The sequence below is a fragment of the Xiphophorus maculatus genome, chromosome 23 (assembly GCF_002775205.1).
Source record: "Xiphophorus maculatus strain JP 163 A chromosome 23, X_maculatus-5.0-male, whole genome shotgun sequence".
NCBI classification, from domain to species: domain Eukaryota; kingdom Metazoa; phylum Chordata; class Actinopteri; order Cyprinodontiformes; family Poeciliidae; genus Xiphophorus; species Xiphophorus maculatus.
This window is the reverse complement of record NC_036465.1, coordinates 29343028-29367995: the sequence shown is the minus strand read 5'-3', so window position 1 is coordinate 29367995 and position 24968 is coordinate 29343028. Positions and strand designations below refer to the sequence as shown.

General features: G+C 46.6%; 55 non-coding genes across 55 annotated transcripts; all 55 read left to right on the top strand.

The window, feature by feature from the left end:
• Nucleotides 1-47: 47 nt before the first annotated feature.
• On the top strand, nt 48-119 carry trnae-uuc. The gene has a single exon. It is a non-coding gene; the product is annotated as a tRNA-Glu (tRNA).
• A 279-nt stretch (nt 120-398) lies between these two features.
• On the top strand, nt 399-470 carry trnae-uuc. The gene has a single exon. It is a non-coding gene; the product is annotated as a tRNA-Glu (tRNA).
• A 103-nt stretch (nt 471-573) lies between these two features.
• Nucleotides 574-645, top strand: trnae-uuc. Its single transcript has one exon. It is a non-coding gene; the product is annotated as a tRNA-Glu (tRNA).
• Nucleotides 646-748: 103 nt separating this feature from the next.
• On the top strand, nt 749-820 carry trnae-uuc. The gene has a single exon. It is a non-coding gene; the product is annotated as a tRNA-Glu (tRNA).
• Nucleotides 821-1100: 280 nt separating this feature from the next.
• Nucleotides 1101-1172, top strand: trnae-cuc. The gene has a single exon. It is a non-coding gene; the product is annotated as a tRNA-Glu (tRNA).
• Nucleotides 1173-1452: 280 nt separating this feature from the next.
• Nucleotides 1453-1524, top strand: trnae-cuc. Its single transcript has one exon. It is a non-coding gene; the product is annotated as a tRNA-Glu (tRNA).
• Nucleotides 1525-2036: 512 nt separating this feature from the next.
• On the top strand, nt 2037-2108 carry trnae-cuc. The gene has a single exon. It is a non-coding gene; the product is annotated as a tRNA-Glu (tRNA).
• A 280-nt stretch (nt 2109-2388) lies between these two features.
• trnae-cuc lies at nt 2389-2460 on the top strand. The gene has a single exon. It is a non-coding gene; the product is annotated as a tRNA-Glu (tRNA).
• A 279-nt stretch (nt 2461-2739) lies between these two features.
• Nucleotides 2740-2811, top strand: trnae-uuc. The gene has a single exon. It is a non-coding gene; the product is annotated as a tRNA-Glu (tRNA).
• A 454-nt stretch (nt 2812-3265) lies between these two features.
• Nucleotides 3266-3337, top strand: trnae-uuc. Its single transcript has one exon. It is a non-coding gene; the product is annotated as a tRNA-Glu (tRNA).
• A 103-nt stretch (nt 3338-3440) lies between these two features.
• Nucleotides 3441-3512, top strand: trnae-uuc. Its single transcript has one exon. It is a non-coding gene; the product is annotated as a tRNA-Glu (tRNA).
• Nucleotides 3513-3791: 279 nt separating this feature from the next.
• On the top strand, nt 3792-3863 carry trnae-uuc. The gene has a single exon. It is a non-coding gene; the product is annotated as a tRNA-Glu (tRNA).
• A 280-nt stretch (nt 3864-4143) lies between these two features.
• trnae-cuc lies at nt 4144-4215 on the top strand. The gene has a single exon. It is a non-coding gene; the product is annotated as a tRNA-Glu (tRNA).
• A 279-nt stretch (nt 4216-4494) lies between these two features.
• On the top strand, nt 4495-4566 carry trnae-uuc. The gene has a single exon. It is a non-coding gene; the product is annotated as a tRNA-Glu (tRNA).
• A 103-nt stretch (nt 4567-4669) lies between these two features.
• On the top strand, nt 4670-4741 carry trnae-uuc. The gene has a single exon. It is a non-coding gene; the product is annotated as a tRNA-Glu (tRNA).
• Nucleotides 4742-5020: 279 nt separating this feature from the next.
• Nucleotides 5021-5092, top strand: trnae-uuc. Its single transcript has one exon. It is a non-coding gene; the product is annotated as a tRNA-Glu (tRNA).
• A 279-nt stretch (nt 5093-5371) lies between these two features.
• trnae-uuc lies at nt 5372-5443 on the top strand. Its single transcript has one exon. It is a non-coding gene; the product is annotated as a tRNA-Glu (tRNA).
• A 103-nt stretch (nt 5444-5546) lies between these two features.
• Nucleotides 5547-5618, top strand: trnae-uuc. The gene has a single exon. It is a non-coding gene; the product is annotated as a tRNA-Glu (tRNA).
• Nucleotides 5619-5721: 103 nt separating this feature from the next.
• On the top strand, nt 5722-5793 carry trnae-uuc. The gene has a single exon. It is a non-coding gene; the product is annotated as a tRNA-Glu (tRNA).
• Nucleotides 5794-6072: 279 nt separating this feature from the next.
• trnae-uuc lies at nt 6073-6144 on the top strand. Its single transcript has one exon. It is a non-coding gene; the product is annotated as a tRNA-Glu (tRNA).
• A 280-nt stretch (nt 6145-6424) lies between these two features.
• Nucleotides 6425-6496, top strand: trnae-cuc. Its single transcript has one exon. It is a non-coding gene; the product is annotated as a tRNA-Glu (tRNA).
• A 280-nt stretch (nt 6497-6776) lies between these two features.
• On the top strand, nt 6777-6848 carry trnae-cuc. The gene has a single exon. It is a non-coding gene; the product is annotated as a tRNA-Glu (tRNA).
• A 280-nt stretch (nt 6849-7128) lies between these two features.
• trnae-cuc lies at nt 7129-7200 on the top strand. Its single transcript has one exon. It is a non-coding gene; the product is annotated as a tRNA-Glu (tRNA).
• A 280-nt stretch (nt 7201-7480) lies between these two features.
• trnae-cuc lies at nt 7481-7552 on the top strand. The gene has a single exon. It is a non-coding gene; the product is annotated as a tRNA-Glu (tRNA).
• An 864-nt stretch (nt 7553-8416) lies between these two features.
• On the top strand, nt 8417-8488 carry trnae-cuc. The gene has a single exon. It is a non-coding gene; the product is annotated as a tRNA-Glu (tRNA).
• Nucleotides 8489-9937: 1449 nt separating this feature from the next.
• Nucleotides 9938-10009, top strand: trnae-cuc. Its single transcript has one exon. It is a non-coding gene; the product is annotated as a tRNA-Glu (tRNA).
• A 280-nt stretch (nt 10010-10289) lies between these two features.
• Nucleotides 10290-10361, top strand: trnae-cuc. The gene has a single exon. It is a non-coding gene; the product is annotated as a tRNA-Glu (tRNA).
• A 1212-nt stretch (nt 10362-11573) lies between these two features.
• Nucleotides 11574-11645, top strand: trnae-uuc. Its single transcript has one exon. It is a non-coding gene; the product is annotated as a tRNA-Glu (tRNA).
• Nucleotides 11646-11919: 274 nt separating this feature from the next.
• On the top strand, nt 11920-11991 carry trnae-cuc. Its single transcript has one exon. It is a non-coding gene; the product is annotated as a tRNA-Glu (tRNA).
• A 280-nt stretch (nt 11992-12271) lies between these two features.
• On the top strand, nt 12272-12343 carry trnae-cuc. The gene has a single exon. It is a non-coding gene; the product is annotated as a tRNA-Glu (tRNA).
• Nucleotides 12344-13207: 864 nt separating this feature from the next.
• Nucleotides 13208-13279, top strand: trnae-cuc. The gene has a single exon. It is a non-coding gene; the product is annotated as a tRNA-Glu (tRNA).
• Nucleotides 13280-14728: 1449 nt separating this feature from the next.
• Nucleotides 14729-14800, top strand: trnae-cuc. Its single transcript has one exon. It is a non-coding gene; the product is annotated as a tRNA-Glu (tRNA).
• A 280-nt stretch (nt 14801-15080) lies between these two features.
• Nucleotides 15081-15152, top strand: trnae-cuc. Its single transcript has one exon. It is a non-coding gene; the product is annotated as a tRNA-Glu (tRNA).
• Nucleotides 15153-16364: 1212 nt separating this feature from the next.
• On the top strand, nt 16365-16436 carry trnae-uuc. Its single transcript has one exon. It is a non-coding gene; the product is annotated as a tRNA-Glu (tRNA).
• Nucleotides 16437-16710: 274 nt separating this feature from the next.
• trnae-cuc lies at nt 16711-16782 on the top strand. The gene has a single exon. It is a non-coding gene; the product is annotated as a tRNA-Glu (tRNA).
• A 280-nt stretch (nt 16783-17062) lies between these two features.
• Nucleotides 17063-17134, top strand: trnae-cuc. The gene has a single exon. It is a non-coding gene; the product is annotated as a tRNA-Glu (tRNA).
• Nucleotides 17135-17646: 512 nt separating this feature from the next.
• Nucleotides 17647-17718, top strand: trnae-uuc. Its single transcript has one exon. It is a non-coding gene; the product is annotated as a tRNA-Glu (tRNA).
• Nucleotides 17719-17998: 280 nt separating this feature from the next.
• trnae-cuc lies at nt 17999-18070 on the top strand. The gene has a single exon. It is a non-coding gene; the product is annotated as a tRNA-Glu (tRNA).
• A 513-nt stretch (nt 18071-18583) lies between these two features.
• On the top strand, nt 18584-18655 carry trnae-uuc. Its single transcript has one exon. It is a non-coding gene; the product is annotated as a tRNA-Glu (tRNA).
• Nucleotides 18656-18934: 279 nt separating this feature from the next.
• Nucleotides 18935-19006, top strand: trnae-cuc. The gene has a single exon. It is a non-coding gene; the product is annotated as a tRNA-Glu (tRNA).
• A 279-nt stretch (nt 19007-19285) lies between these two features.
• On the top strand, nt 19286-19357 carry trnae-uuc. Its single transcript has one exon. It is a non-coding gene; the product is annotated as a tRNA-Glu (tRNA).
• A 280-nt stretch (nt 19358-19637) lies between these two features.
• Nucleotides 19638-19709, top strand: trnae-cuc. Its single transcript has one exon. It is a non-coding gene; the product is annotated as a tRNA-Glu (tRNA).
• A 280-nt stretch (nt 19710-19989) lies between these two features.
• trnae-cuc lies at nt 19990-20061 on the top strand. Its single transcript has one exon. It is a non-coding gene; the product is annotated as a tRNA-Glu (tRNA).
• Nucleotides 20062-20574: 513 nt separating this feature from the next.
• On the top strand, nt 20575-20646 carry trnae-uuc. Its single transcript has one exon. It is a non-coding gene; the product is annotated as a tRNA-Glu (tRNA).
• A 280-nt stretch (nt 20647-20926) lies between these two features.
• Nucleotides 20927-20998, top strand: trnae-cuc. The gene has a single exon. It is a non-coding gene; the product is annotated as a tRNA-Glu (tRNA).
• Nucleotides 20999-21277: 279 nt separating this feature from the next.
• Nucleotides 21278-21349, top strand: trnae-uuc. The gene has a single exon. It is a non-coding gene; the product is annotated as a tRNA-Glu (tRNA).
• A 280-nt stretch (nt 21350-21629) lies between these two features.
• On the top strand, nt 21630-21701 carry trnae-cuc. Its single transcript has one exon. It is a non-coding gene; the product is annotated as a tRNA-Glu (tRNA).
• Nucleotides 21702-22214: 513 nt separating this feature from the next.
• On the top strand, nt 22215-22286 carry trnae-uuc. Its single transcript has one exon. It is a non-coding gene; the product is annotated as a tRNA-Glu (tRNA).
• A 279-nt stretch (nt 22287-22565) lies between these two features.
• On the top strand, nt 22566-22637 carry trnae-uuc. The gene has a single exon. It is a non-coding gene; the product is annotated as a tRNA-Glu (tRNA).
• Nucleotides 22638-22917: 280 nt separating this feature from the next.
• Nucleotides 22918-22989, top strand: trnae-cuc. Its single transcript has one exon. It is a non-coding gene; the product is annotated as a tRNA-Glu (tRNA).
• Nucleotides 22990-23269: 280 nt separating this feature from the next.
• Nucleotides 23270-23341, top strand: trnae-cuc. The gene has a single exon. It is a non-coding gene; the product is annotated as a tRNA-Glu (tRNA).
• A 513-nt stretch (nt 23342-23854) lies between these two features.
• Nucleotides 23855-23926, top strand: trnae-uuc. Its single transcript has one exon. It is a non-coding gene; the product is annotated as a tRNA-Glu (tRNA).
• Nucleotides 23927-24205: 279 nt separating this feature from the next.
• Nucleotides 24206-24277, top strand: trnae-uuc. Its single transcript has one exon. It is a non-coding gene; the product is annotated as a tRNA-Glu (tRNA).
• A 280-nt stretch (nt 24278-24557) lies between these two features.
• On the top strand, nt 24558-24629 carry trnae-cuc. The gene has a single exon. It is a non-coding gene; the product is annotated as a tRNA-Glu (tRNA).
• Nucleotides 24630-24732: 103 nt separating this feature from the next.
• Nucleotides 24733-24804, top strand: trnae-uuc. The gene has a single exon. It is a non-coding gene; the product is annotated as a tRNA-Glu (tRNA).
• The last annotated feature ends 164 nt before the right edge of the window (nt 24805-24968 follow it).

The window sequence follows — 24968 nt, the reverse complement described above, 5'->3', positions numbered from 1 at the left end:
GTATTTGTGGTCAAAATCCTTTTGCTAAAGAGTCAAACACACAAAACTCCCTGATGGTCTAGTGGTCAGGATTCGGCGCTTTCACCGCCGCGGCCTGGGTTCGGTTCCCGGTCAGGGAAGTTCCACTTCTATTTCATCTGCACCTTTATTTTGATCGTGTCTATAAAGCAGTCAACGTATTCATTGTCAAACACCTTTGGCAAGCTTTGCAGACACACAAAGGTCAGTGGTGGTCTAGTGTTTAGGATTCAGCGCTCTCACCGCCGTGGCCGGGGTCCGATTCCCGGTCAGAGAAAAACCAATTATTTTTCACCAGCCCCATTTTCTGAGTATCACTTTAAAGCATTCGAGGTATTTGTGGTCAAAATCCTTTTGCTAAAGAGTCAAACACACAAAATTCCCTGATGGTCTAGTGGTCAGGATTCGGCGCTTTCACTGCCGCGGCCTGGGTTCGATTCCCGGTCAGGGAAAAACCAATTATTTTTCACCAGCCCCATTTTCTGAGTATCACTTTAAAGCATTCGAGGTATTTGTGGTCAAAATCCTTTTGCTAAAGAGTCAAACACACAAAATTCCCTGATGGTCTAGTGGTCAGGATTCGGCGCTTTCACTGCCGCGGCCTGGGTTCGATTCCCGGTCAGGGAAAAACCAATTATTTTTCACCAGCCCCATTTTCTGAGCATGACTTTAAAGCATTCGAAGTATTTGTGGTCAAAATCCTTTTGCTAAAGAGTCAAACACACAAAATTCCCTGATGGTCTAGTGGTCAGGATTCGGCGCTTTCACTGCCGCGGCCTGGGTTCGATTCCCGGTCAGGGAAAAACCAATTATTTTTCATCTGCACCTTTATTTTGATCGTGTCTATAAAGCAGTCAAGGTATTCATTGTCAAACACCTTTTGCAAGCTTTGCAGACACACAAAGGTCAGTGGTGGTCTAGTGTTTAGGATTCAGCGCTCTCACCGCCGTGGCCGGGGTCCGATTCCCGGTCAGAGAAAAACCAATTATTTTTCACCAGCCCCATTTTCTGAGTATGACGTTAAAGCATTCAAGGTATTTATGGTCAAAATGCTTTTGCTAAAGACTCAAGGAACACAAAATTCCCTGATGGTCTAGTGGTCAGGATTCGGCGCTCTCACCGTCGCGGCCTGGGTTCGATTCCCGGTCAGGGAAGTTCCACTTCTATTTCATCTGCACCTTTATTTTGATCGTGTCTATAAAGCAGTCAAGGTATTCATTGTCAAACACCTTTTGCAAGCTTTGCAGACACACAAAGGTCAGTGATGGTCTAGTGTATAGGATTCAGCGCTCTCACCGTCGCGGCCGGGGTCCGATTCCCGGTCAGAGAAAAAACAATTATTTTTCACCAGCCCCATTTTCTGAGTATGACTTTAAAGCATTCAAGGTATTTATGGTCAAAATCCTTTTGCTAAAGACTCAAGGAACACAGAATTCCCTGATAGTCTAGTGGTCAGGATTCGGCGCTCTCACCGCCGCGGCCTGGGTTCGATTCCCGGTCAGGGAAGGTCCACTTCTATTTCATCTGCACCTTTGCTTTGATCGTTTCTATAAAGCAGTCAAGGTATTCATTGTCAAACACCATTTCAAGCCTTGCAGACACACAAAGGTCAGTGATGGTCTAGTGCAGGGGTGTCAAACTCCAGTCCTCAAGGGCTGGTGTCCTGCAGTTTTTATAAGTGTCACAGGTACAAAACACTGGAATGAAATGGCTTAATTACCTCCTCCTTGTGTAGATCAGTTCTCCAGAGCCTTGCTAATGACCCAATTATTCCATTCAGGTGTGGTGCAGCAGAGGCACATTTAAAAGTTGCAGGACGCCGGCCCTTGAGGACTGGAGTTTGACACCTGTGGTCTAGTGTATAGGATTCAGCGCTCTCACCGTCGCGGCCGGGGTCCGATTCCCGGTCAGAGAAAAACCAATTATTTTTCACCAGCCCCATTTTCTGAGTATGACTTTAAAGCATTCGAGGTATTTGTGGTCAAAATCCTTTTGCTAAAGAGTCAAACACACAAAATTCCCTGATGGTCTAGTGGTCAGGATTCGGCGCTCTCACCGCTGCGGCCTGGGTTCGATTCCCGGTCAGGGAAGGTCCACTTCTATTTCATCTGCACCTTTATTTTGATCGTGTCTATAAAGCAGTCAACGTATTCATTGTCAAACACCTTTTGCAAGCTTTGCAGACACACAAATGTCAGTGGTGGTCTAGTGTATAGGATTCAGCGCTCTCACCGCTGTGGCCGGGGTCCGATTCCCGGTCAGAGAAAAACCAATTATTTTTCACCAGCCCCATTTTCTGAGTATGACTTTAAAGCATTCAAGGTATTTATGGTCAAAATCCTTTTGCTAAAGACTCAAGGAACACAAAATTCCCTGATGGTCTAGTGGTCAGGATTCGGCGCTCTCAACGCCGCGGCCTGGGTTCGATTCCCGGTCAGGGAAGTTGCACATCTATTTCATCTGCACCTTTATTTTGATCGTGTCTATAAAGCAGTCAAGGTATTCATTGTCAAACACCTCTTACAAGCTTTGCAGACACACAAAGGTCAGTGGTGGTCTAGTGTATAGGATTCAGCGCTCTCAGCGCCGTGGCCGGGGTCCGATTCCCGGTCAGAGAAAAACCAATTATTTTTCACCAGCCCCATTTTCTGAGTATCACTTTAAAGCATTCGAGGTATTTGTGGTCAAAATCCTTTTGCTAAAGAGTCAAACACACAAAATTCCCTGATGGTCTAGTGGTCAGGATTCGGCGCTTTCACTGCCGCGGCCTGGGTTCGATTCCCGGTCAGGGAAAAACCAATTATTTTTCACCAGCCCCATTTTCTGAGTATGACTTGAAAGCATTCGAGGTATTTATGGTCAAAATCCTTTTGCTAAAGACTCTAAGACACAAAATTCCCTCATGGTCTAGTGGTCAGGATTCGGCGCTTTCACTGCAGCGGCCTGGGTTCGATTCCCGGTCAGGGAAGTTCCACTTCTATTTCATCTGCACCTTTATTTTGATCGTGTCTATAAAGCAGTCAACGTATTCATTGTCAAACACCTTTGGCAAGCTTTGCAGACACACAAAGGTCAGTGATGGTCTAGTGGTCAGGATTCGGCGCTTTCACTGCCGCGGCCTGGGTTCGATTCCCGGTCAGGGAAAAACCAATTATTTTTCACCAGCCCCATTTTCTGAGTATCACTTTAAAGCATTCGAGGTATTTGTGGTCAAAATCCTTTTGCTAAAGAGTCAAACACACAAAATTCCCTGATGGTCTAGTGGTCAGGATTCGGCGCTTTCACTGCCGCGGCCTGGGTTCGATTCCCGGTCAGGGAAAAACCAATTATTTTTCACCAGCCCCATTTTCTGAGCATGACTTTAAAGCATTCGAAGTATTTGTGGTCAAAATCCTTTTGCTAAAGAGTCAAACACACAAAATTCCCTGATGGTCTAGTGGTCAGGATTCGGCGCTTTCACTGCCGCGGCCTGGGTTCGATTACCGGTCAGGGAAAAACCAATTATTTTTCATCTGCACCTTTATTTTGATCGTGTCTATAAAGCAGTCAAGGTATTCATTGTCAAACACCTCTTACAAGCTTTGCAGACACACAAAGGTCAGTGGTGGTCTAGTGTATAGGATTCAGCGCTCTCACCGTCGCGGCCGGGGTCCAATTCCCGGTCAGGGCAAAAACAGTTATTTTTCACCAGCCCCATTTTCTGAGTATGACTTTAAAGCATTCGAGGTATTTGTGGTCAAAATCCTTTTGCTAAAGAGTCAAACACACAAAATTCCCTGATGGTCTAGTGGTCAGGATTCGGCGCTTTCACTGCCGCGGCCTGGGTTCGATTCCCGGTCAGGGAAGTTCCACTTCTATTTCATCTGCACCTTTATTTTGATCGTGTCTATAAAGCAGTCAAGGTATTCATTGTCAAACACCTTTTGCAAGCTTTGCAGACACACAAACGTCAGTGGTGGTCTAGTGTTTAGGATTCAGCGCTCTCACCGCCGTGGCCGGGGTCCGATTCCCGGTCAGAGAAAAACCAATTATTTTTCACCAGCCCCATTTTCTGAGTATGACGTTAAAGCATTCAAGGTATTTATGTTCAAAATGCTTTTGCTAAAGACTCAAGGAACACAAAATTCCCTGATGTTCTAGTGGTCAGGATTCGGCGCTCTCACCGTCGCGGCCTGGGTTCGATTCCCGGTCAGGGAAGTTCCACTTCTATTTCATCTGCACCTTTATTTTGATCGTGTCTATAAAGCAGTCAACGTATTCATTGTCAAACACCTTTGGCAAGCTTTGCAGACACACAAAGGTCAGTGGTGGTCTAGTGTTTAGGATTCAGCGCTCTCACCGCCGTGGCCGGGGTCCGATTCCCGGTCAGAGAAAAACCAATTATTTTTCACCAGCCCCATTTTCTGAGTATCACTTTAAAGCATTCGAGGTATTTGTGGTCAAAATCCTTTTGCTAAAGAGTCAAACACACAAAATTCCCTGATGGTCTAGTGGTCAGGATTCGGCGCTTTCACTGCCGCGGCCTGGGTTCGATTCCCGGTCAGGGAAAAACCAATTATTTTTCACCAGCCCCATTTTCTGAGTATGACTTGAAAGCATTCGAGGTATTTATGGTCAAAATCCTTTTGCTAAAGACTCTAAGACACAAAATTCCCTCATGGTCTAGTGGTCAGGATTCGGCGCTTTCACTGCAGCGGCCTGGGTTCGATTCCCGGTCAGGGAAGTTCCACTTCTATTTCATCTGCACCTTTATTTTGATCGTGTCTATAAAGCAGTCAACGTATTCATTGTCAAACACCTTTTGCAAGCTTTGCAGACACACAAAGGTCAGTGATGGTCTAGTGTATAGGATTCATCGCTCTCACCGTCACGGCCGGGGTCCGATTCCTGGTCAGAGAAAGACCAATTATTTTTCACCAGCCCCATTTTCTGAGTATCACTTTAAAGCATTCGAGGTATTTGTGGTCAAAATCCTTTTGCTAAAGAGTCAAACACACAAAACTCCCTGATGGTCTAGTGGTCAGGATTCGGCGCTTTCACCGCCGCGGCCTGGGTTCGATTCCCGGTCAGGGAAGCTCCACTTCTATTTCATCTGCACCTTTATTTTGATCGTGTCTATAAAGCAGTCAACGTATTCATTGTCAAACACCTTTGGCAAGCTTTGCAGACACACAAAGGTCAGTGGTGGTCTAGTGTTTAGGATTCAGCGCTCTCACCGCCGTGGCCGGGGTCCGATTCCCGGTCAGAGAAAAACCAATTATTTTTCACCAGCCCCATTTTCTGAGTATCACTTTAAAGCATTCGAGGTATTTGTGGTCAAAATCCTTTTGCTAAAGAGTCAAACACACAAAATTCCCTGATGGTCTAGTGGTCAGGATTCGGAGCTTTCACTGCCGCGGCCTGGGTTCGATTCCCGGTCAGGGAAAAACCAATTATTTTTCACCAGCCCCATTTTCTGAGTATGACTTGAAAGCATTCGAGGTATTTATGGTCAAAATCCTTTTGCTAAAGACTCTAAGACACAAAATTCCCTGATGGTCTAGTGGTCAGGATTCGGCGCTTTCACTGCTGCGGCCTGGGTTCGATTCCCGGTCAGGGAAAAACCAATTATTTTTCACCAGCCCCATTTTCTGAGCATGACTTTAAAGCATTCGAAGTATTTGTGGTCAAAATCCTTTTGCTAAAGAGTCAAACACGCAAAATTCCCTGATGGTCTAGTGGTCAGGATTCGGCGCTTTCACTGCCGCGGCCTGGGTTCGATTCCCGGTCAGGGAAAAACCAATTATTTTTCATCTGCACCTTTATTTCGATCGTGTCTATAAAGCAGTCAAGGTATTCATTGTCAAACACCTCTTACAAGCTTTGCAGACACACAAAGGTCAGTGGTGGTCTAGTGTATAGGATTCAGCGCTCTCACCGTCGCGGCCGGGGTCCAATTCCCGGTCAGGGCAAAAACAGTTATTTTTCACCAGCCCCATTTTCTGAGTATGACTTTAAAGCATTCGAGGTATTTGTGGTCAAAATCCTTTTGCTAAAGAGTCAAACACACAAAATTCCCTGATGGTCTAGTGGTCAGGATTCGGCGCTTTCACTGCCGCGGCCTGGGTTGGATTCCCGGTCAGGGAAGTTCCACTTCTATTTCATCTGCACCTTTATTTTGATCGTGTCTATAAAGCAGTCAAGGTATTCATTGTCAAACACCTTTTGCAAGCTTTGCAGACACACAAACGTCAGTGGTGGTCTAGTGTTTAGGATTCAGCGCTCTCACCGCCGTGGCCGGGGTCCGATTCCCGGTCAGAGAAAAACCAATTATTTTTCACCAGCCCCATTTTCTGAGTATGACTTTAAAGCATTCAAGGTATTTATGGTCAAAATCCTTTTGCTAAAGACTCAAAGAACACAAAATTCCCTGATGGTCTAGTGGTCAGGATTCGGCGCTCTCACCGCCACGGCCTGGGTTCGATTCCCGGTCAGGGAAGGTCCACTTCTATTTCATCTGCACCTTTATTTTGATCGTGTCTATAAAGCAGTCAAGGTATTCATTGTCAAACACCTTTTGCAAGCTTTGCAGACACACAAACGTCAGTGGTGGTCTAGTGTTTAGGATTCAGCGCTCTCACCGCCGTGGCCGGGGTCCGATTCCCGGTCAGAGAAAAACCAATTATTTTTCACCAGCCCCATTTTCTGAGTATGACGTTAAAGCATTCAAGGTATTTATGGTCAAAATGCTTTTGCTAAAGACTCAAGGAACACAAAATTCCCTGATGGTCTAGTGGTCAGGATTCGGCGCTCTCACCGCCGCGGCCTGGGTTCGATTCCCAGTCAGGGAAGGTCCACTTCTATTTCATCTGCACCTTTATTTTGATCGTGTCTATAAAGCAGTCAAGGTATTCATTGTCAAACACCTTTTGCAAGCTTTGCAGACACACAAAGGTCAGTGGTGGTCTAGTGTTTAGGATTCAGCGCTCTCACCGCCGTGGCCGGGGTCCGATTCCCGGTCAGAGAAAAACCAATTATTTTTCACCAGCCCCATTTTCTGAGTATGACGTTAAAGCATTCAAGGTATTTATGGTCAAAATGCTTTTGCTAAAGACTCAAGGAACACAAAATTCCCTGATGGTCTAGTGGTCAGGATTCGGCGCTCTCACCGTCGCGGCCTGGGTTCGATTCCCGGTCAGGGAAGTTCCACTTCTATTTCATCTGCACCTTTATTTTGATCGTGTCTATAAAGCAGTCAAGGTATTCATTGTCAAACACCTTTTGCAAGCTTTGCAAACACACAAAGGTCAGTGATGGTCTAGTGTATAGGATTCAGCGCTCTCACCGTCGCGGCCGGGGTCCGATTCCCGGTCAGAGAAAAAACAATTATTTTTCACCAGCCCCATTTTCTGAGTATGACTTTAAAGCATTCAAGGTATTTATGGTCAAAATCCTTTTGCTAAAGACTCAAGGAACACAGAATTCCCTGATAGTCTAGTGGTCAGGATTCGGCGCTCTCACCGCCGCGGCCTGGGTTCGATTCCCGGTCAGGGAAGGTCCACTTCTATTTCATCTGCACCTTTGCTTTGATCGTTTCTATAAAGCAGTCAAGGTATTCATTGTCAAACACCATTTCAAGCCTTGCAGACACACAAAGGTCAGTGATGGTCTAGTGCAGGGGTGTCAAACTCCAGTCCTCAAGGGCCGGTGTCCTGCAGTTTTTATAAGTGTCACAGGTACAAAACACTGGAATGAAATGGCTTAATTACCTCCTCCTTGTGTAGATCAGTTCTCCAGAGCCTTGCTAATGACCCAATTATTCCATTCAGGTGTGGTGCAGCAGAGGCACATCTAAAAGTTGCAGGACGCCGGCCCTTGAGGACTGGAGTTTGACACCTGTGGTCTAGTGTATAGGATTCAGCGCTCTCAGCGCCGCGGCCGGGGTCCGATTCCCGGTCAGGGCAAAAACAGTTATTTTTCACCAGCCCCATTTTCTGAGTATCACTTTAAGGCATTCGAGGTATTTGTGGTCAAAATCCTTTTGCTAAAGAGTCAAACACACAAAATTCCCTCATGGTCTAGTGGTCAGGATTAGGCGATTTCACCGCCGCGGCCTGGGTTCGATTCCCGGTCAGGGAAGTTCCACTTCTATTTCATCTGCACCTTTATTTTGATCGTGTCTATAAAGCAGTCAAGGTATTCATTGTCAAACACCTTTTGCAAGCTTTGCAGACACACAAAGGTCAGTGGTGGTCTAGTGTTTAGGATTCAGCGCTCTCACCGCCGTGGCCGGGGTCCGATTCCCGGTCAGAGAAAAACCAATTATTTTTCACCAGCCCCATTTTCTGAGTATGACTTTAAAGCATTCAAGGTATTTATGGTCAAAATCCTTTTGCTAAAGACTCAAGGAACACAAAATTCCCTGATGGTCTAGTGGTCAGGATTCGGCGCTCTCACCGCCGCGGCCTGGGTTCGATTCCCGGTCAGGGAAGGTCCACTTCTATTTCATCTGCAACTTTGCTTTGAAAGTTTCTATAAAGCAGTCAAGGTATTCATTGTCAAACACCATTTCAAGCCTTGCAGACACACAAAGGTCAGTGATGGTCTAGTGCAGGGGTGTCAAACTCCAGTCCTCAAGGGCCGGTGTCCTGCAGTTTTTATAAGTGTCACAGGTACAAAACACTGGAATGAAATGGCTTAATTACCTCCTCCTTGTGTAGATCAGTTCTCCAGAGCCTTGCTAATGACCCAATTATTCCATTCAGGTGTGGTGCAGCAGAGGCACATCTAAAAGTTGCAGGACGCCGGCCCTTGAGGACTGGAGTTTGACACCTGTGGTCTAGTGTATAGGATTCAGCGCTCTCAGCGCCGCGGCCGGGGTCCGATTCCCGGTCAGGGCAAAAACAGTTATTTTTCACCAGCCCCATTTTCTGAGTATCACTTTAAGGCATTCGAGGTATTTGTGGTCAAAATCCTTTTGCTAAAGAGTCAAACACACAAAATTCCCTCATGGTCTAGTGGTCAGGATTAGGCGATTTCACCGCCGCGGCCTGGGTTCGATTCCCGGTCAGGGAAGTTCCACTTCTATTTCATCTGCACCTTTATTTTGATCGTGTCTATAAAGCAGTCAAGGTATTCATTGTCAAACACCTTTTGCAAGCTTTGCAGACACACAAAGGTCAGTGGTGGTCTAGTGTTTAGGATTCAGCGCTCTCACCGCCGTGGCCGGGGTCCGATTCCCGGTCAGAGAAAAACCAATTATTTTTCACCAGCCCCATTTTCTGAGTATGACTTTAAAGCATTCAAGGTATTTATGGTCAAAATCCTTTTGCTAAAGACTCAAGGAACACAAAATTCCCTGATGGTCTAGTGGTCAGGATTCGGCGCTCTCACCGCCGCGGCCTGTGTTCGATTCCCTCTCAGCGAAGGTCCACTTCTATTTCATCTGCACCTTTCCTTTGATCGTTTCTATAAAGCAGTCAACGTATTCATTGTCAAACACCTTTTGCAAGCCTTGCAGACACACAAAGGTCAGTGATGGTCTAGTGCAGGGGTGTCAAACTCCAGTCCTCAAGGGCTGGTGTCCTGCAGTTTTTATAAGTGTCACAGGTACAAAACACTGGAATGAAATGGCTTAATTACCTCCTCCTTGTGTAGATCAGTTCTCCAGAGCCTTGCTAATGACCCAATTATTCCATTCAGGTGTGGTGCAGCAGAGGCACATTTAAAAGTTGCAGGACGCCGGCCCTTGAGGACTGGAGTTTGACACCTGTGGTCTAGTGTATAGGATTCAGCGCTCTCACCGTCGCGGCCGGGGTCCGATTCCCGGTCAGAGAAAAACCAATTATTTTTCACCAGCCCCATTTTCTGAGTATGACTTTAAAGCATTCGAGGTATTTGTGGTCAAAATCCTTTTGCTAAAGAGTCAAACACACAAAATTCCCTGATGGTCTAGTGGTCAGGATTCGGCGCTCTCACCGCTGCGGTCTGGGTTCGATTCCCGGTCAGGGAAGGTCCACTTCTATTTCATCTGCACCTTTATTTTGATCGTGTCTATAAAGCAGTCAACGTATTCATTGTCAAACACCTTTTGCAAGCTTTGCAGACACACAAATGTCAGTGGTGGTCTAGTGTATAGGATTCAGCGCTCTCACCGCTGTGGCCGGGGTCCGATTCCCGGTCAGAGAAAAACCAATTATTTTTCACCAGCCCCATTTTCTGACTATGACTTTAAAGCATTCAAGGTATTTATGGTCAAAATCCTTTTGCTAAAGACTCAAGGAACACAAAATTCCCTGATGGTCTAGTGGTCAGGATTCGGCGCTCTCAACGCCGCGGCCTGGGTTCGATTCCCGGTCAGGGAAGTTGCACATCTATTTCATCTGCACCTTTATTTTGATCGTGTCTATAAAGCAGTCAAGGTATTCATTGTCAAACACCTCTTACAAGCTTTGCAGACACACAAAGGTCAGTGGTGGTCTAGTGTATAGGATTCAGCGCTCTCAGCGCCGTGGCCGGGGTCCGATTCCCGGTCAGAGAAAAACCAATTATTTTTCACCAGCCCCATTTTCTGAGTATGACTTTAAAGCATTCGAGGTATTTATGGTCAAAATCCTTTTGCTAAAGACTCTAAGACACAAAATTCCCTGATGGTCTAGTGGTCAGGATTCGGTGCTCTCACCGCCGCGGCCTGGATTCGATTCCGGATCAGGGAAGGTCCACTTCTATTTCATCTGCACCTTCGCTTTGATAGTTTCTATAAAGCAGTCAACGTATTCATTGTCAAACACCTTTTGCAAGCCTTGCAGACACACAAAGGTCAGTGATGGTCTAGTGTATAGGATTCAGCGCTCTCAGCGACGCGGCCGGGGTCCGATTCCCGGTCAGGGAAAAAACAGTTATTTTTCACCAGCCCCATTTTCTGAGTATGACTTTAAAGCATTCGAGGTATTTATGGTCAAAATCCTTTTGCTAAAGACTCAAAGACACAACATTCCCTCATGGTCTAGTGGTCAGGATTCGGCGCGTTCACTGCAGCATCCTGGGTTCGATTCCCGGTCAGGGAAATTCCACTTCTATTTCATCTGCACCTTTCTTTTGATCGTGTCTATAAAGCAGTCAAGGTATTCATTGTCAAACACCTCTTACAAGCTTTGCAGACACACAAAGGTCAGTGATGGTCTAGTGCAGGGGTGGGCAATCCTGGTCCTCGAGGTCCGGTGTCCTGCAACTCTTAGATGTCTCCCTGGTCCAACACATTGAATCCAACAGCTGAATCACCTCCTCAGTGCAGTCAAGTTCTCCAGAGTCCTGCTAATGACCTCATTATTTGACCCAGGTGTGTTGAAGTAGAGATACATCTAAAAGTTGCAGGAGGCCGGCCCTCGAGGCCTGGAGTTGCCCACCCCTGGTCTAGTGTATAGGATTCAGCGCTCTCACCGTCGCGGCCGGGGTCCGATTCCCGGTCAGGGAAAAAACAGTTATTTTTCACCAGCCCCATTTTCTGAGTATGACTTTAAAGCATTCGAGGTATTTATGGTCAAAATCCTTTTGCTAAAGACTCAAAGACACAAAATTCCCTGATGGTCTAGTGGTCAGGATTCGACGCTTTCACAGCCGCGGCCTGGGTTCGATTCCCGGTCAGGGAAGTTCTATTTCATCTGCACATTTTTTTTGATCGTGTCTATAAAGCAGTCAAGGTATTCATTGTCAAACACCTTTTGCAAGCTTTGCAGACACACAAAGGTCAGTGGTGGTCTAGTGTTTAGGATTCAGCGCTCTCACCGCCGTGGCCGGGGTCCGATTCCCGGTCAGAGAAAAACCAATTATTTTTCACCAGCCCCATTTTCTGAGTATGACGTTAAAGCATTCAAGGTATTTATGGTCAAAATGCTTTTGCTAAAGACTCAAGGAACACAAAATTCCCTGATGGTCTAGTGGTCAGGATTCGGCGCTCTCACCGTCGCGGCCTGGGTTCGATTCCCGGTCAGGGAAGTTCCACTTCTATTTCATCTGCACCTTTATTTTGATCGTGTCTATAAAGCAGTCAATGTATTCATTGTCAAACACCTTTTGCAAGCTTTGCAGGCACACAAAGGTCAGTGATGGTCTAGTGTATAGGATTCAGCGCTCTCACCGTCGCGGCCGGGGTCCGATTCCCGGTCAGAGAAAAACCAATTATTTTTCACCAGCCCCATTTTCTGAGTATGACTTTAAAGCATTCAAGGTATTTATGGTCAAAATCCTTTTGCTAAAGACTCAAGGAACACAGAATTCCCTGATAGTCTAGTGGTCAGGATTCGGCGCTCTCACCGCCGCGGCCTGGGTTCGATTCCCGGTCAGGGAAGGTCCACTTCTATTTCATCTGCACCTTTGCTTTGATCGTTTCTATAAAGCAGTCAAGGTATTCATTGTCAAACACCATTTCAAGCCTTGCAGACACACAAAGGTCAGTGATGGTCTAGTGCAGGGGTGTCAAACTCCAGTCCTCAAGGGCCGGTGTCCTGCAGTTTTTATAAGTGTCACAGGTACAAAACACTGGAATGAAATGGCTTAATTACCTCCTCCTTGTGTAGATCAGTTCTCCAGAGCCTTGCTAATGACCCAATTATTCCATTCAGGTGTGGTGCAGCAGAGGCACATCTAAAAGTTGCAGGACGCCGGCCCTTGAGGACTGGAGTTTGACACCTGTGGTCTAGTGTATAGGATTCAGCGCTCTCAGCGCCGCGGCCGGGGTCCGATTCCCGGTCAGGGCAAAAACAGTTATTTTTCACCAGCCCCATTTTCTGAGTATCACTTTAAGGCATTCGAGGTATTTGTGGTCAAAATCCTTTTGCTAAAGAGTCAAACACACAAAATTCCCTCATGGTCTAGTGGTCAGGATTAGGCGATTTCACCGCCGCGGCCTGGGTTCGATTCCCGGTCAGGGAAGTTCCACTTCTATTTCATCTGCACCTTTATTTTGATCGTGTCTATAAAGCAGTCAAGGTATTCATTGTCAAACACCTTTTGCAAGCTTTGCAGACACACAAAGGTCAGTGGTGGTCTAGTGTTTAGGATTCAGCGCTCTCACCGCCGTGGCCGGGGTCCGATTCCCGGTCAGAGAAAAACCAATTATTTTTCACCAGCCCCATTTTCTGAGTATGACTTTAAAGCATTCAAGGTATTTATGGTCAAAATCCTTTTGCTAAAGACTCAAGGAACACAAAATTCCCTGATGGTCTAGTGGTCAGGATTCGGCGCTCTCACCGCCGCGGCCTGGGTTCGATTCCCGGTCAGGGAAGGTCCACTTCTATTTCATCTGCAACTTTGCTTTGAAAGTTTCTATAAAGCAGTCAAGGTATTCATTGTCAAACACCATTTCAAGCCTTGCAGACACACAAAGGTCAGTGATGGTCTAGTGCAGGGGTGTCAAACTCCAGTCCTCAAGGGCCGGTGTCCTGCAGTTTTTATAAGTGTCACAGGTACAAAACACTGGAATGAAATGGCTTAATTACCTCCTCCTTGTGTAGATCAGTTCTCCAGAGCCTTGCTAATGACCCAATTATTCCATTCAGGTGTGGTGCAGCAGAGGCACATCTAAAAGTTGCAGGACGCCGGCCCTTGAGGACTGGAGTTTGACACCTGTGGTCTAGTGTATAGGATTCAGCGCTCTCAGCGCCGCGGCCGGGGTCCGATTCCCGGTCAGGGCAAAAACAGTTATTTTTCACCAGCCCCATTTTCTGAGTATCACTTTAAGGCATTCGAGGTATTTGTGGTCAAAATCCTTTTGCTAAAGAGTCAAACACACAAAATTCCCTCATGGTCTAGTGGTCAGGATTAGGCGATTTCACCGCCGCGGCCTGGGTTCGATTCCCGGTCAGGGAAGTTCCACTTCTATTTCATCTGCACCTTTATTTTGATCGTGTCTATAAAGCAGTCAAGGTATTCATTGTCAAACACCTTTTGCAAGCTTTGCAGACACACAAAGGTCAGTGGTGGTCTAGTGTTTAGGATTCAGCGCTCTCACCGCCGTGGCCGGGGTCCGATTCCCGGTCAGAGAAAAACCAATTATTTTTCACCAGCCCCATTTTCTGAGTATGACTTTAAAGCATTCAAGGTATTTATGGTCAAAATCCTTTTGCTAAAGACTCAAGGAACACAAAATTCCCTGATGGTCTAGTGGTCAGGATTCGGCGCTCTCACCGCCGCGGCCTGTGTTCGATTCCCTCTCAGCGAAGGTCCACTTCTATTTCATCTGCACCTTTCCTTTGATCGTTTCTATAAAGCAGTCAACGTATTCATTGTCAAACACCTTTTGCAAGCCTTGCAGACACACAAAGGTCAGTGATGGTCTAGTGCAGGGGTGTCAAACTCCAGTCCTCAAGGGCTGGTGTCCTGCAGTTTTTATAAGTGTCACAGGTACAAAACACTGGAATGAAATGGCTTAATTACCTCCTCCTTGTGTAGATCAGTTCTCCAGAGCCTTGCTAATGACCCAATTATTCCATTCAGGTGTGGTGCAGCAGAGGCACATTTAAAAGTTGCAGGACGCCGGCCCTTGAGGACTGGAGTTTGACACCTGTGGTCTAGTGTATAGGATTCAGCGCTCTCACCGTCGCGGCCGGGGTCCGATTCCCGGTCAGAGAAAAACCAATTATTTTTCACCAGCCCCATTTTCTGAGTATGACTTTAAAGCATTCGAGGTATTTGTGGTCAAAATCCTTTTGCTAAAGAGTCAAACACACAAAATTCCCTGATGGTCTAGTGGTCAGGATTCGGCGCTCTCACCGCTGCGGTCTGGGTTCGATTCCCGGTCAGGGAAGGTCCACTTCTATTTCATCTGCACCTTTATTTTGATCGTGTCTATAAAGCAGTCAACGTATTCATTGTCAAACACCTTTTGCAAGCTTTGCAGACACACAAATGTCAGTGGTGGTCTAGTGTATAGGATTCAGCGCTCTCACCGCTGTGGCCGGGGTCCGATTCCCGGTCAGAGAAAAACCAATTATTTTTCACCAGCCCCATTTTCTGACTATGACTTTAAAGCATTCAAGGTATTTATGGTCAAAATCCTTTTGCTAAAGACTCAAGGAACACAAAATTCCCTGATGGTCTAGTGGTCAGGATTCGGCGCTCTCAACGCCGCGGCCTGGGTTCGATTCCCGGTCAGGGAAGTTGCACATCTATTTCATCTGCACCTTTATTTTGATCGTGTCTATAAAGCAGTCAAGGTATTCATTGTCAAACACCTCTTACAAGCTTTGCAGACACACAAAGGTCAGTGGTGGTCTAGTGTATAGGATTCAGCGCTCTCAGCGCCGTGGCCGGGGTCCGATTCCCGGTCAGAGAAAAACCAATTATTTTTCACCAGCCCCATTTTCTGAGTATGACTTTAAAGCATTCGAGGTATTTATGGTCAAAATCCTTTTGCTAAAGACTCTAAGACACAAAATTCCCTGATGGTCTAGTGGTCAGGATTCGGTGCTCTCACCGCCGCGGCCTGGATTCGATTCCGGATCAGGGAAGGTCCACTTCTATTTCATCTGCACCTTCGCTTTGATAGTTTCTATAAAGCAGTCAACGTATTCATTGTCAAACACCTTTTGCAAGCCTTGCAGACACACAAAGGTCAGTGATGGTCTAGTGTATAGGATTCAGCGCTCTCAGCGACGCGGCCGGGGTCCGATTCCCGGTCAGGGAAAAAACAGTTATTTTTCACCAGCCCCATTTTCTGAGTATGACTTTAAAGCATTCGAGGTATTTATGGTCAAAATCCTTTTGCTAAAGACTCAAAGACACAACATTCCCTCATGGTCTAGTGGTCAGGATTCGGCGCGTTCACTGCAGCATCCTGGGTTCGATTCCCGGTCAGGGAAATTCCACTTCTATTTCATCTGCACCTTTCTTTTGATCGTGTCTATAAAGCAGTCAAGGTATTCATTGTCAAACACCTCTTACAAGCTTTGCAGACACACAAAGGTCAGTGATGGTCTAGTGCAGGGGTGGGCAATCCTGGTCCTCGAGGTCCGGTGTCCTGCAACTCTTAGATGTCTCCCTGGTCCAACACATTGAATCCAACAGCTGAATCACCTCCTCAGTGCAGTCAAGTTCTCCAGAGTCCTGCTAATGACCTCATTATTTGACCCAGGTGTGTTGAAGTAGAGATACATCTAAAAGTTGCAGGAGGCCGGCCCTCGAGGCCTGGAGTTGCCCACCCCTGGTCTAGTGTATAGGATTCAGCGCTCTCACCGTCGCGGCCGGGGTCCGATTCCCGGTCAGGGAAAAAACAGTTATTTTTCACCAGCCCCATTTTCTGAGTATGACTTTAAAGCATTCGAGGTATTTATGGTCAAAATCCTTTTGCTAAAGACTCAAAGACACAAAATTCCCTGATGGTCTAGTGGTCAGGATTCGACGCTTTCACAGCCGCGGCCTGGGTTCGATTCCCGGTCAGGGAAGTTCTATTTCATCTGCACATTTTTTTTGATCGTGTCTATAAAGCAGTCAAGGTATTCATTGTCAAACACCTTTTGCAAGCTTTGCAGACACACAAAGGTCAGTGGTGGTCTAGTGTTTAGGATTCAGCGCTCTCACCGCCGTGGCCGGGGTCCGATTCCCGGTCAGAGAAAAACCAATTATTTTTCACCAGCCCCATTTTCTGAGTATGACGTTAAAGCATTCAAGGTATTTATGGTCAAAATGCTTTTGCTAAAGACTCAAGGAACACAAAATTCCCTGATGGTCTAGTGGTCAGGATTCGGCGCTCTCACCGTCGCGGCCTGGGTTCGATTCCCGGTCAGGGAAGTTCCACTTCTATTTCATCTGCACCTTTATTTTGATCGTGTCTATAAAGCAGTCAATGTATTCATTGTCAAACACCTTTTGCAAGCTTTGCAGGCACACAAAGGTCAGTGATGGTCTAGTGTATAGGATTCAGCGCTCTCACCGTCGCGGCCGGGGTCCGATTCCCGGTCAGAGAAAAACCAATTATTTTTCACCAGCCCCATTTTCTGAGTATGACTTTAAAGCATTCAAGGTATTTATGGTCAAAATCCTTTTGCTAAAGACTCAAGGAACACAAAATTCCCTGATAGTCTAGTGGTCAGGATTCGGCGCTCTCACCGCCGCGGCCTGGGTTCGATTCCCGGTCAGGGAAGGTCCACTTCTATTTCATCTGCACCTTTGCTTTGATCGTTTCTATAAAGCAGTCAACGTATTCATTGTCAAACACCATTTCAAGCCTTGCAGACACACAAAGGTCAGTGATGGTCTAGTGCAGGGGTGTCAAACTCCAGTCCTCAAGGGCCGGTGTCCTGCAGTTTTTATAAGTGTCACAGGTACAAAACACTGGAATGAAATGGCTTAATTACCTCCTCCTTGTGTAGATCAGTTCTCCAGAGCCTTGCTAATGACCCAATTATTCCATTCAGGTGTGGTGCAGCAGAGGCACATCTAAAAGTTGCAGGACGCCGGCCCTTGAGGACTGGAGTTTGACACCTGTGGTCTAGTGTATAGGATTCAGCGTTCTCAGCGCCGCGGCCGGGGTCCGATTCCCGGTCAGGGCAAAAACAGTTATTTTTCACCAGCCCCATTTTCTGAGTATCACTTTAAAGCATTCAAGGTATTTGTGGTCAAAATCCTTTTGCGAAAGAGTCAAACACACAAAATTCCCTCATGGTCTAGTGGTCAGGATTCGGCGATTTCACCGCCGCGGCCTGGGTTCGATTCCCGGTCAGGGAAGTTCCACTTCTATTTCATCTGCACCTTTATTTTGATCGTGTCTATAAAGCAGTCAACGTATTCATTGTCAAACACCTTTTGCAAGCTTTGCAGACACACAAAGGTCAGTGGTGGTCTAGTGTTTAGGATTCAGCGCTCTCACCGCCGTGGCCGGGGTCCGATTCCCGGTCAGAGAAAAACCAATTATTTTTCACCAGCCCCATTTTCTGAGTATGACTTTAAAGCATTCAAGGTATTTATGGTCAAAATCCTTTTGCTAAAGACTCAAGGAACACAAAATTCCCTGATGGTCCAGTGGTCAGGATTCGGCGCTCTCACCGCCGCGGCCTGTGTTCGATTCCCTGTCAGCGAAGGTCCACTTCTATTTCATCTGCACCTTTCCTTTGATCGTTTCTATAAAGCAGTCAACGTATTCATTGTCAAACACCTTTTGCAAGCCTTGCAGACACACAAAGGTCAGTGATGGTCTAGTGCAGGGGTGTCAAACTCCAGTCCTCAAGGGCTGGTGTCCTGCAGTTTTTATAAGTGTCACAGGTACAAAACACTGGAATGAAATGGCTTAATTACCTCCTCCTTGTGTAGATCAGTTCTCCAGAGCCTTGCTAATGACCCAATTATTCCATTCAGGTGTGGTGCAGCAGAGGCACATTTAAAAGTTGCAGGACGCCGGCCCTTGAGGACTGGAGTTTGACACCTGTGGTCTAGTGTATAGGATTCAGCGCTCTCAGCGCCGCGGCCGGGGTCCGATTCCCGGTCAGGGAAAAAACAGTTATTTTTCACCAGCCCCATTTTCTGAGTATGACTTTAAAGCATTCGAGGTATTTATGGTCAAAATCCTTTTGCTAAAGGCTCTAAGACACACAATTCCCTGATGGTCTAGTGGTCAGGATTCGGCGCTTTCACTGCAGTGGCCTGGGTTCGATACCCGGTCAGGGAATTTCCACTTCTATTTCATCTGCACCTTTATTTTGATCGTGTATATAAAGCAGTCAACGTATTCATTGTCAAACACCTTTTGCAAGCCTTGAAGACACACAAAGGTCAGTGATGGTCTAGTGTATAGGATTCAGCGCTCTCAGCGCCGCGGCCGGGGTCCGATTCCCGGTCAGGGAAAAAACAGTTATTTTTCACCAGCCCCATTTTCTGAGTATGACTTTAAAGCATTCGAGGTATTTGTGGTCAAAATCCTTTTGCTAAAGAGTCCAACACACAAAACTCCCTGATGGTCTAGTGGTCAGGATTCGGCGCTCTCACCGCCGCAGCCTGGGTTCGATTCCCGGTCAGGTAAAGTCCACTTCAATTTCATCTGCACTTTTGCTTTGATCGTTTCTATAAAGCAGTCAACGTATTCATTGTCAAACACCTTTTGCAAGCTTTGCAGACACACAAAGGTCAGTGATGGTCTAGTGTATAGGATTCAGCGCTCTCACCGTCGCGGCCGGGGTCCGATTCCCGGTCAGAGAAAAGCCAATTATTTTTCACCAGCCCCATTTTCTGAGCATGACTTTAAAGCATTCGAAGTATTTGTGGTCAAAATCCTTTTGCTAAAGAGTCAAACACACAAAATTCCCTGATGGTCTAGTGGTCAGGATTCGGCGCTTTCACCGCCGCGACCTGGGTTCGATTCCCGGTCAGGGAACTTCCACTTCTATTTCATCTGCACCTTTATTTTGATCGTGTCTATAAAGCAGTCAACGTATTCATTGTCAAACACCTTTTGCAAGCTTTGCAGACACACAAAGGTCAGTGGTGGTCTAGTGTTTAGGATTCAGCGCTCTCACCGCCGTGGCCGGGGTCCGATTCCCGGTCAGAGAAAAACCAATTATTTTTCACCTGCCCCATTTTCTGAGTATGACTTTAAAGCATTCAAGGTATTTATGGTCAAAATCCTTTTTCTAAAGACTCAAGGAACACAAAATTCCCTGATGGTCTAGTGGTCAGGATTTGGCGTTCTCACCGCCGCGGCCTGGGTTCGATTCCCGGTGAGGGAAGGTCCACTTCTATTTCATCTGCACCTTTGCTTTGATCGTGTCTATAAAGCAGTCAAGGTATTCATTGTCAAACACCTTTTGCAAGCTTTGCAGACACACAAAGGTCAGTGGTGGTCTAGTGTTTAGGATTCAGCGCTCTCACCGCCGTGGCCGGGGTCCGATTCCCGGTCAGAGAAAAACCAATTATTTTTCACCAGCCCCATTTTCTGAGTATGACTTTAAAGCATTCAAGGTATTTATGGTCAAAATCCTTTTGCTAAAGACTCAAGGAACACAAAATTCCCTGATAGTCTAGTGGTCAGGATTCGGCGCTCTCAGCGCCGCGGCCTGGGTTCGATTCCCGGTCAGGCAAGGTCCACTTCTATTTCATCTGCACCTTTGCTTTGATCGTTTCTATAAAGCAGTCAACGTATTCATTGTCAAACACCTTTTGCAAGCCTTGCAGACACACAAAGGTCAGTGATGGTCTAGTGCAGGGGTGTCAAACTCCAGTCCTCAAGGGCCGGTGTCCTGCAGTTTTTATAAGTGTCACAGGTACAAAACACTGGAATGAAATGGCTTAATTACCTCCTCCTTGTGTAGATCAGTTCTCCAGAGCCTTGCTAATGACCCAATTATTCCATTCAGGTGTGGTGCAGCAGAGGCACATTTAAAAGTTGCAGGACGCCGGCCCTTGAGGACTGGAGTTTGACACCTGTGGTCTAGTGTATAGGATTCAGCGCTCTCACCGTCGCGGCCGGGGTCCGATTCCCGGTCAGGGCAAAAACAGTTATTTTTCACCAGCCACATTTTCTGAGTATCACTTTAAAGCATTCGAGGTATTTGTGGTCAAAATCCTTTTGCTAAAGAGTCAAACACACAAAATTCCCTGATGGTCTAGTGGTCAGGATTCGGCGCTTTCACCGCCGCGGCCTGGTTTCGATTCCCGGTCAGGGAAGTTCCACTTCTATTTCATCTGCACCTTTATTTTGATCGTGTCTATAAAGCAGTCAACGTATTCATTGTCAAACACCTTTTGCAAGCTTTGCAGACACACAAAGGTCAGTGGTGGTCTAGTGTTTAGGATTCAGCGCTCTCACTGCCGTGGCCGGGGTCCGATTCCCGGTCAGAGAAAAACCAATTATTTTTCACCAGCCCCATTTTCTGAGTATGACTGTAAAGCATTCAAGGTATTTATGGTCAAAATCCTTTTGCTAAAGACTCAAGGAACACAAAATTCCCTGATGGTCTAGTGGTCAGTATTCGGCGCTCTCACCGCCGCGGCCTGGGTTCGATTCCCGGTGAGGGAAGGTCCACTTCAATTTCATCTGCACTTTTGCTTTGATCGTTTCTATAAAGCAGTCAACGTACTCATTGTCAAACACCTTTTGCAAGCTTTGCAGACACACAAAGGTCAGTGATGGTCTAGTGTATAGGATTCAGCGCTCTCACCGTCGCGGCCGGGGTCCGATTCCCGGTCAGAGAAAAACCAATTATTTTTCACCAGCCCCATTTTCTGAGCATGACTTTAAAGCATTCGAGGTATTTGTGGTCAAAATACTTTTGCTAAAGAGTCAAACACACAAAATTCCCTGATGGTCTAGTGGTCAGGATTCGGCGCTTTCACTGCCGCGGCCTGGGTTCGATTCCCGGTCAGGGAAGTTCCACTTCTATTTCATCTGCACCTTTATTTTGATCGTGTCTATAAAGCAGTCAAGGTATTCATTGTCAAACACCTTTTGCAAGCTTTGCAGACACACAAAGGTCAGTGGTGGTCTAGTGTTTAGGATTCAGCGCTCTCACCGCCGTGGCCGGGGTCCGATTCCCGGTCAGAGAAAAACCAATTATTTTTCACCAGCCCCATTTTCTGAGTATGACTTTAAAGCATTCAAGGTATTTATGGTCAAAATCCTTTTGCTAAAGACTCAAGGAACACAAAATTCCCTGATGGTCTAGTGGTCAGGATTCGGCGCTCTCACCGCCGCGGCCTGGGTTCGATTCCCGGTCAGGGAAGGTCCACTTCTATTTCATCTGCACCTTTACTTTGATCGTTTCTATAAAGCAGTCAACGTATTCATTGTCAAACACCTTTTGCAAGCCTTGCAGACACACAAAGGTCAGTGATGGTCTAGTGCAGGGGTGTCAAACTCCAGTCCTCAAAGGCCGGTGTCCTGCAGTTTTTATAAGTGTCACAGGTACAAAACACTGGAATGAAATGGCTTAATTACCTCCTCCTTGTGTAGATCAGTTCTCCAGAGCCTTGCTAATGACCCAATTATTCCATTCAGGTGTGGTGCAGCAGAGGCACATCTAAAAGTTGCAGGACGCCGGCCCTTGAGGACTGGAGTTTGACACCTGTGGTCTAGTGTATAGGATTCAGCGCTCTCAGCGCCGCGGCCGGGGTCCGATTCCCGGTCAGGGAAAAAACAGTTATTTTTCACCAGCCCCATTTTCTGAGTATGACTTTAAAGCATTCAAGGTATTTATGGTCAAAATCCGTTTGCTAAAGACTCTAAGACACAAAATTCCCTGATGGTCTAGTGGTCAGGATTCGGCGCTTTCACTGCCGCGGCCTGGGTTCGATTCCCGGTCAGGGAAAAACCAATTATTTTTCATCTGCACCTTTATTTTGATCGTGTCTATAAAGCAGTCAAGGTATTCATTGTCAAACACCTCTTACAAGCTTTGCAGACACACAAAGGTCAGTGGTGGTCTAGTGTATAGGATTCAGCGCTCTCACCGTCGCGGCCGGGGTCCAATTCCCGGTCAGGGCAAAAACAGTTATTTTTCACCAGCCCCATTTTCTGAGTATGACTTTAAAGCATTCGAGGTATTTGTGGTCAAAATACTTTTGCTAAAGAGTCAAACACACAAAATTCCCTGATGGTCTAGTGGTCAGGATTCGGCGCTTTCACTGCCGCGGCCTGGGTTCGATTCCCGGTCAGGGAAGTTCCACTTCTATTTCATCTGCACCTTTATTTTGATCGTGTCTATAAAGCAGTCAAGGTATTCATTGTCAAACACCTTTTGCAAGCTTTGCAGACACATAAACGTCAGTGGTGGTCTAGTGTTTAGGATTCAGCGCTCTCACCGCCGTGGCCGGGGTCCGATTCCCGGTCAGAGAAAAACCAATTATTTTTCACCAGCCCCATTTTCTGAGTATGACTTTAAAGCATTCAAGGTATTTATGGTCAAAATCCTTTTGCTAAAGACTCACAGAACACAAAATTCCCTGATGGTCTAGTGGTCAGGATTCGGCGCTCTCACCGCCGCGGCCTGGGTTCGATTCCCGGTCAGGGAAGGTCCACTTCTATTTCATCTGCACCTTTATTTTGATCGTGTCTATAAAGCAGTCAAGGTATTCATTGTCAAACACCTTTTGCAAGCTTTGCAGACACACAAAGGTCAGTGGTGGTCTAGTGTTTAGGATTCAGCGCTCTCACCGCCGTGGCCGGGGTCCGATTCCCGGTCAGAGAAAAACCAATTATTTTTCACCAGCCCCATTTTCTGAGTATGACTTTAAAGCATTCAAGGTATTTATGGTCAAAATCCTTTTGCTAAAGACTCAAGGAACACAAAATTCCCTGATGGTCTAGTGGTCAGGATTCGGCGCTCTCACCGCCGCGGCCTGGGTTCGATTCCCGGTCAGGGAAGGTCCACTTCTATTTCATCTGCACCTTTACTTTGATCGTTTCTATAAAGCAGTCAACGTATTCATTGTCAAACACCTTTTGCAAGCCTTGCAGACACACAAAGGTCAGTGATGGTCTAGTGCAGGGGTGTCAAACTCCAGTCCTCAAAGGCCGGTGTCCTGCAGTTTTTATAAGTGTCACAGGTACAAAACACTGGAATGAAATGGCTTAATTACCTCCTCCTTGTGTAGATCAGTTCTCCAGAGCCTTGCTAATGACCCAATTATTCCATTCAGGTGTGGTGCAGCAGAGGCACATCTAAAAGTTGCAGGACGCCGGCCCTTGAGGACTGGAGTTTGACACCTGTGGTCTAGTGTATAGGATTCAGCGCTCTCAGCGCCGCGGCCGGGGTCCGATTCCCGGTCAGGGAAAAAACAGTTATTTTTCACCAGCCCCATTTTCTGAGTATGACTTTAAAGCATTCAAGGTATTTATGGTCAAAATCCGTTTGCTAAAGACTCTAAGACACAAAATTCCCTGATGGTCTAGTGGTCAGGATTCGGCGCTTTCACTGCCGCGGCCTGGGTTCGATTCCCGGTCAGGGAAAAACCAATTATTTTTCATCTGCACCTTTATTTTGATCGTGTCTATAAAGCAGTCAAGGTATTCATTGTCAAACACCTCTTACAAGCTTTGCAGACACACAAAGGTCAGTGGTGGTCTAGTGTATAGGATTCAGCGCTCTCACCGTCGCGGCCGGGGTCCAATTCCCGGTCAGGGCAAAAACAGTTATTTTTCACCAGCCCCATTTTCTGAGTATGACTTTAAAGCATTCGAGGTATTTGTGGTCAAAATACTTTTGCTAAAGAGTCAAACACACAAAATTCCCTGATGGTCTAGTGGTCAGGATTCGGCGCTTTCACTGCCGCGGCCTGGGTTCGATTCCCGGTCAGGGAAGTTCCACTTCTATTTCATCTGCACCTTTATTTTGATCGTGTCTATAAAGCAGTCAAGGTATTCATTGTCAAACACCTTTTGCAAGCTTTGCAGACACACAAAGGTCAGTGGTGGTCTAGTGTTTAGGATTCAGCGCTCTCACCGCCGTGGCCGGGGTCCGATTCCCGGTCAGAGAAAAACCAATTATTTTTCACCAGCCCCATTTTCTGAGTATGACTTTAAAGCATTCAAGGTATTTATGGTCAAAATCCTTTTGCTAAAGACTCAAAGAACACAAAATTCCCTGATGGTCTAGTGGTCAGGATTCGGCGCTCTCACCGCCGCGGCCGGGGTCCGATTCCCGGTCAGAGAAAAACCAATTATTTTTCACCAGCCCCATTTTCTGAGTATGACTTGAAAGCATTCGAGGTATTTATGGTCAAAATCCTTTTGCTAAAGACTCTAAGACACAAAATTCCCTCATGGTCTAGTGGTCAGGATTCGGCGCTTTCACTGCAGCGGCCTGGGTTCGATTCCCGGTCAGGGAAGTTCCACTTCTATTTCATCTGCACCTTTATTTTGATCGTGTCTATAAAGCAGTCAAGGTATTCATTGTCAAACACCTCTTACAAGCTTTGCAGACACACAAAGGTCAGTGGTGGTCTAGTGTATAGCATTCAGCGCTCTCACCGTCGCGGCCGGGGTCCAATTC